Source organism: Cupressus sempervirens, chromosome 11 (assembly GCF_028749045.1).
Source record: "Cupressus sempervirens isolate cs-2001-9-10 chromosome 11, ASM2874904v1, whole genome shotgun sequence".
In the NCBI taxonomy this organism is placed as follows: Eukaryota; Viridiplantae; Streptophyta; class Pinopsida; order Cupressales; family Cupressaceae; genus Cupressus; species Cupressus sempervirens.
The window spans coordinates 703,817,023-703,824,912 of NC_143128.1; positions in this window are offsets into that span (position 1 = coordinate 703,817,023).

Here is a 7,890-nt window from a genome sequence, read left to right on the forward strand (position 1 = left end):
TGAGTGATCCATCATTCTTCTTTACAAAAATGACCAGTACTCCCCAAGGTGATACACTAGGTTAGATATGAGCCTTCTCCAAAAGTTCCTCTAGCTAAATCTTAAGATCATTGAGCTCATGGGTGGTCATCTAGGTGCTCTAGATATGGGTTCAACCCCTAGTATGAGATCAATATGAAAATCAACTGCCCTTGGTTGTGGCATACCAAAGCTCTGATGGAAACACATCTACAAATTCTTGTAATATCAAATAGTCATCAAGGGAAGGTTCCTCACCTATATCCTCCTCTCTATCATTGATGGTAATGGCAAACAATTGACACCCATTTTGCATGCACCGCTTAAGCTGCATGGTAGAAATCATACAGAGGGATACTAGCCTCTAAACTCCCAAAATCACCCTAGGTGTACCATGACCATCTACATACTCAATCCTCTTTTGTTTTCAATCCACCTTAGTGCTGTGGGCACTAAACCAATCCATGCCAAGGACTACATCATAGGATCCCAATGGAGTAATACGCAAGTCTAAAGTGGTGGTCATATCTCCAATCTGAATTGGGCACTCATGGATCAAGGAATGAATTGACACCCTAGTCCTTAAAGCTAACTCAACCTCCTAGTCAATATCTTGTCTAGCTACCACTAGCCTACAAAGCTCCACTACAAGTGGGGAAAGAGTCTATAGCTCTGGAGTCAAATGGTATAGTACCCTCAAAACCTCTAATCATACCTACAGCCTCAATCACTATAGCTTGATGCTTAGCTTGGCAGTCATCAACCAATGCAAACACCCTATGGAACCTACCCATATCACCTACTGTAGGCTCTGAGGTGGCTTCTCATTGACTACTTTTCATGGGACCCTATGGACACTCTCTCACAATATGACCCATACCACCACAAGCATAACATGGTCCACGGGTCTGAATCTGTACTCCCTATGGCCTGGGCTTTTGCTGACCCCCAGTCCTGCTAGACCCATTAAAACTACCCCTAGATGACTGTTGAGTCCTAATTGGCTGTGTATACCATCTATGTGGCCTCTGATCCTATCTAGGGCCTTGTAACCACCACTGCTTGGGTTTCAAGCCCTAATAACCCTATGATGGCCTCTGTCTAGTGTCTTTCTACACTCTTTGTTATGTCTATAGCCCCTTTGAGGACCCCACTAAATGAGTTTGATTAACCTTCCAAGAGGTTTTTTGCTGAGTTGGCTACTAGGAGGGGTTCCGTTATGGGACCTATCCTGAGATTCCTATCTAGATCAAATCTCTTCAACAACCAATGTTGTCTTGACTGGCTCTTTGAAAGTGGTAGGGAAAGCCAACTGCACTAGTCCTTAGAGAGATAAGTTAAGGCCCTTAATGAAATGATGGATGTAAAGTTTCTCATCTCTCATGTACTCCACATAAGGGAGTAACTCTAAGAGTCTACTCTCATACTGGGCCACTATGAGACCTCTTTGCTAAAGATCATGAAACTCTTCAACCTACCTCTATCTAAAGTGTTCTAACAAGTATCTATCACTAAATAGGTCCACAAAGGACTCCCATGTGAGTGTCTCTATGTCAACTCTCCCTACAGTCTCCTCCTGCTACCACCGAGTAGAGGCATCATCTCGTAGTAGGTATATGGCTACTCATGCCTTCAGATTGCTCACATTGGTACATAATCCAAAGCACCTTTGTTACTCTATAGCCACACCTCTGCATGTGTGCCATCTATGGTACCAATGACTAGGGGTGGCTTAAGTCATAGAAGATCACTAATCTCATCTCCTATATTTTGGGGTACTCTCACTGGTGCTCCCTCTAATGCAGGGGGTGGTTCAACCTAATGTACTAATGCTTCCTCCTGATCATCTACAAGTCTAGGTGGGGGAATTCTACTCCTTTCCCTAATATTTGCCTGATGCCCCTCTACATCTTGTTGTCCTAGATGTGGAACGAAAAGTGGTAACCTCTACTACACTACTCCAATCAGATTATTAATTGCATTCAAAACTTGATCAATATTTGGAGATTTCCCTTGTAGGGGTCCTCCCACATCCTATCCTGCCCCCTCTTGGCCTATGGGGTTTTCTCTAGGACCCCTAGCCCTCCAATGACCATTGTGGGTGACTACAGGCATCCTACAAAAAGTTGCAGTTCATAGGTTAGATGCAATGGGTTAGGCTTCTAGTGTTGAAACAAAAGCTCTGATACCATAATGTCATGCCCATAACTTTACATGGCAAAAATAGAACTGATTTTTTTCTTTTTGATGAAGAGAACAAAGGTAATTACTAATCAACCCTTAACCTAGGAGGGGATGAAGAATGATAATGGTTATGAGCTTTTAATCTACTTCACCCAATACGAAACGTTCTGATGCACAAGTAAAGCTCAATTGTGTCATTGTTGGGTAAAAAAAAGATTCTAGGATACAAAGAAAATTGGTTTATCAATTAATCAATGGTTCAATATTCTTCGATCAAATATAGATAAACATGTGTTTCATATTTACATACTTCTAAAGTTCCAAAAAAAAAATAAATTATATATATATTCATTTATAATATTATATAAATGAGTTATTGAATTATGATTGGTTCGATCAATTTTCTCTTATAAGACCCCCTCCTCCCCCTTTTTTTTGGAGCCATACTCCATAATTTTTTTGCCAAGATTTTAGGATTATAATGTTAAGAACAAATTTAAATTTTTCAAAGTATTAATCTATTTTTTCATTAATGTTTTAATTAATATGTGCTTTATTTTACTTTCAAGATATCTAATTCACCTCAACTTTGAAATTTTACAAATTAGTTTATCTACAAATTGATTAATAAATGTGTTTCTTATTTACAAATTATTTTATATTTTGAAACTTTATTTCTCTACTCCTCTTTGCAATTTAGTAAATATAATCTATTTTTGAAATTCATTTATAATTCTTTTCATTTTTAAAAATAAATAAATTTACAAAACATTTGAATTCAACTCAAATTGAATTTAAAATAAAATATTATTTTAAAATATATTTTTTTAATACATTATTTTTTAATACTAAAATTATATATACTATAATTAAATATCTTAAATTTTAAATTACTTCCATTACCATTTGAATTTGGCTAACAAACTAAACTGAAATATAATCTAATTACTATGTTCAAATTACATAACTAAAATTTAACAAAGTAACTAAAGAAATGTGAAATATTGAAATCCTAAAATATATATAAAAATTAAAACCCCAACACTTAACATCATACCCATCTATCCCTAGGCACCAACTATCCACTCACTCATGCATTTTTCCCACTAACCCAAATGCCTACCACCTACCTGCTCACTCTCCCTCTCCTTCCACGTGAAGTCTGATGAGGTTTTGGTTGCATGTAAGGAGTGTGGCCTATCCTAAGGTAGCACCTTAAATTCAATGATAGGGGAAAAGATGATGCATCAAGTGGGGAATCAAGTGTTTTAAAATCCAACGAATTAAGGATTGTTTTTTTTTTTTTAAATTTAATTTCTTTCTTACTCACAATCTCAACTTGGTTGCCCTTTTTATGGAAGTTGATTTTAATTTTTTTTGGTCTTTTATTTTTAATTTATTGTGGTTTGATTCTTGGCAGCCCAAGGTATGAGTACAGTAGGGTCCTCCAAGTTTCCTATATTAATGAGAGCTTTTTAAGCTATTTTCCTATTCACTTTTTATTATTATATATATTTCTTTATAGATTGCTATAATCATTCATGCCTGGCATTTATTTAATGAAGAATATCTAATTTATGAACACCAAGATATTATTATTTATTTCAAGGTCTAATAATTTAAAGGACTGTAATAAGATGGAGCATTATTTGGTTTTCCCATACATTTTCCAAAATGGAAATATGCATCTACAAGTCTCATTTAAGCATAACTTATTTGTCTAGTTCCTTTCATGCAATCTCTATGGTTATTAAGATTGAATTGCTAATAATCTATTATTGCATTGTGTTATAATTTCCTATTCTAATAAGATAATATAACATAAAACAACTATCATATCACTAAAAAATTTTAATTGCAAGATAGACTAATATGAGACTCAATGAATTCCTTGAAACCAAAATTTCATGAACTTCAATTATTCAATATATTCTAGTGACATCCAATTTTAATATTTTAAGCTATCTACAAATCCATTGTTATCAATTTCATATCTTACAACTAATTTGGATTCAATACTGATCATCAAGCAGCTAAATAATTTTTATGAAATTTGAGGAGATAAAGGTATCAAATGATAATGTTCGGTCCATTCTTTGAAGGTGTAACATGATACAGATTCTTTTCCTCAGTACATTCCAAAACACAATATCAAAAAACAATAGGGTGATGGAGTCATCAATCAAGATTCACAATGGAGAATCTCTCAAAAAAGATATCTCACAATCTCTCTATTTGGCATTTAGATGAGACCAATAGCAACCCACTATAGTAAAATGAATCCACATGATAAGATAAATTGAAAACAATCATTACACTCTTAGATTAAAAACTGCTTCACATAACAAGTGGAGTTTATCTCTCCATTTCCAATACAATAATAATGAGTCTTCTCCCATGCAAAGAACAAACTTCATCAAGCTTCAAAGTTCTTCAAGTGAATACCTACAAAGATAGACAAAATAGGAAACCATGGAGAGTCACCTGCAAACCTAAGCCACAAGGAGGCCACCCATCAAGCTTGAGGAAACAAGGCAGAGATGGTTGCATATTACACATTAACATGCCATGCATGATCACAACAAAATGACAAGATTTAACACTACATTACAACACATCCCATTCCAAGGCTTTGTAAAAAGATTCAACAAATGAATAAAGTATAGGGTGAAGGTGGGCTCTCAGCATGAGAAGCATTTCCAAAGCTATGATTCACAATATACACATATTCTCATTATCAACATGCCCTTTTGGGGCTTACAATATCTTCCCTTTCACACACCTCCTTATACCTCCCAAAATGTAAGTAAGCAAGATGAACACATTCCATTGAACATATACAATCATCTACACATAAGGGAGTGTTCCTCAACTACACATGTGAGCCCAACAAACCCCTTCACCTAAGCATCTCTTCCCTCCCAAGGCTGAGTGATGCTTCACACCCATTACACAAAATAAACATTCATGAAAGAAAAGCAAGGTTCAAGGAATGATACACACAAAATTTCTCACATGCAACACTCAAAAAAAATATCTTTTCTCACAAAACCATATGCACAATACACAAAATTCATCATGGAATTAAGAACACCATAACTATTCTACATGCAAAAAGAAAAATCATCATGGAGCATGGGTACCAACCTCACTCCAAGAAAATGCAATGAAAAGTTCTAGTAGGGCTCCTTTCTCTTGCTTCAAACCCTAGTTGTCTCTAAAGATAGAAAGTGGCCAAGTGAGGCTCCAATTTAGCCATAGCCTTATATATCCTTTTCATTTTCAGATTCAATAAAGAATGCAATTTTTTTGGGGTCTCCTAGGTCAACACGGCACCCTAGAGGTCATTATTAGCCCCCTAACTTAAGGTACTAACATGGGTAGGGTTTATTTTTCTCACAAACTCACCTTAGGGTTAATTTATGGCCCTCCCAATGCTAGGTAATTTAATTTCAAATTTTCCCATGGTGATAACCTTATTCTCCTTACTAATTTTGGCAACAATCAAATTTCTCAATTATTACATTTTACTCAGAATAAGGTGGCCACTTGATCCATCATTAGAGAACATATCATTTGACATAACGAATACAAGTGTCAAGTAACACACACAAAAAATGCACTATACATCAAACATGACATGTTTAGAACCTACTCGTGAAATGCATACTATACACATACATCACATGTTTACAAAATAAATGCAGCACAATGAGGTTTATGAATCTTACAAAGATTCACCATGGAAAAGTCATTTAAACATGTATCTATACCTTGTTTCCCCAGTAGATTTTCATGGTTCCTCTTCCTGCACATCAAACTCGAGCATCAGTAGTCCAAGGGGTCAAATAAACATATACTACATAAGTGTAAATAATAATAATATCCACATTAACATAATTCAAATTAAATTTCTTTTCCTAGTCTTTCAATTATTCCATTTGAAATGTTAAGATACCAAAATATGCATGTCATAAGTCATCATTATCAAATTAACATCTATCTACATTTCCTAACCATTCATCTGTATGTCATATGACATCATAATCAATTGATTTAAAATTTATCTATAAATCATAAATCCTCAGGATCAAGTTAACATTTGCATTGCATCAAAATCTAATAATATCATGTCATAAAATTGTATCCATATATGTTCGAACACTTCTTACACTAACAGTTTCTTATTGCATAAAACAATGTAAAATACTACTAAAGTATCAAAAAACATAGATAAGGAAAATACGTTGTCCATATAAGCCTATCAAAATATCAAGGTCTTGAATATTAAAATGTAAGTGAAATATCCATGCTATGATAGGTTGGGGTGAGGCCTCACATCCTCCCCTGCTAGGCATGAACTTCCTCCTGAAGTTCATCAAAAAGATATGGGTATTGTACCTTCATTTAAGCTACATCCTCCCATGAAGTCATGACCTCATCATAACAATCCCACTAGACCCTAACCTAGTCTAACTCTCTACCTCAAAGTATGAGGGTCCATCAAGCCAAAATGGGAATGGGATCCAATGATATTTGTCCATCTTGCTCCACCTAGAAAGCATCCCAATCTATGATTTGAGACTCATCATATAAATACTCTCTTAATAAGTATACATGAAATACATCATGAATGCATGATAGGCTAGGTGGTAGGGCTAAACAATAAGCAACCAGTCCTATCTACTCAAAAATCTTGAAGCGACCCACAAAGTGAGGTGCTAACTTAGAGCCTTTTCCAAAATGGATTGGAATCTTATGTGGTTATACCCTCAGAAATACTTTATCTCCAACCATCTACCCTCTATCCACCTTGTTTACATCTGCATATTTCTTCTGTCTATCTTGGGCTTCTCTGAGGTGTCATCTGATCGATACTACCTATTGCTCCATGTTCCTTACTAATTGTTGCCCTATAGATATCCTATCTTCAATCCTATCCCAACTTAGGGATGTCCTACAAGGCCTACCATACAAGGCTTGATATGGTGGCATGCCTATAGAAGTGTGATGTCCATTGTTGTAGGAAAATTTTGCAAGATGGAGGTACTCTTCCCACTTGGATTATGGGACCTATCCCAAGATTTCTATCTAGATCGAATGTTTTCTGCAACCAATTTCATCTTGACTGCCTCTCTAAAAGTGGTAGGGAAAGCCAACTACATTGCTCCCTAGAGAGATAAGTTAAGAGCCTTAATGAATCGATGGATGCGAAGCTTCTCATCTCTCATGTACTCCACATAATGGAGTAACTCTAAGAACCTTCTCTTATACTAGGCTACTGTGAGACCCCTCTACTAAAGATCATGAAACTCTTCAACTTGCCTCTATCTAATGTGTTCTGACAAGTATTTTTCCCTAAAATGGTCAAGAAAGGACTCCCATGTGAGTGTCTCTATGTCAACTCTCCCTACAATCTCCTCCTATTGCCACTAAGTGGAGGCATCATCTCATAGTAGGTGTATGGTCAATCGTGCCTTCAAATTACTCCCATGGGTACGCAATCCAAAGCACATCTATAAGATCTATTGCCACACCTCTACATATGTGCCATTTGTGCTACTAGTGAATAGTGGTGGCTTAATTCTGAGAAGATCAATAATCTCATCCCCAATATCTCAGGGTGCTCTCACTGGTGCTTACTCTAATGTAGGGGGTGGCTCAACCTAATGTATTGATGATTCCTCT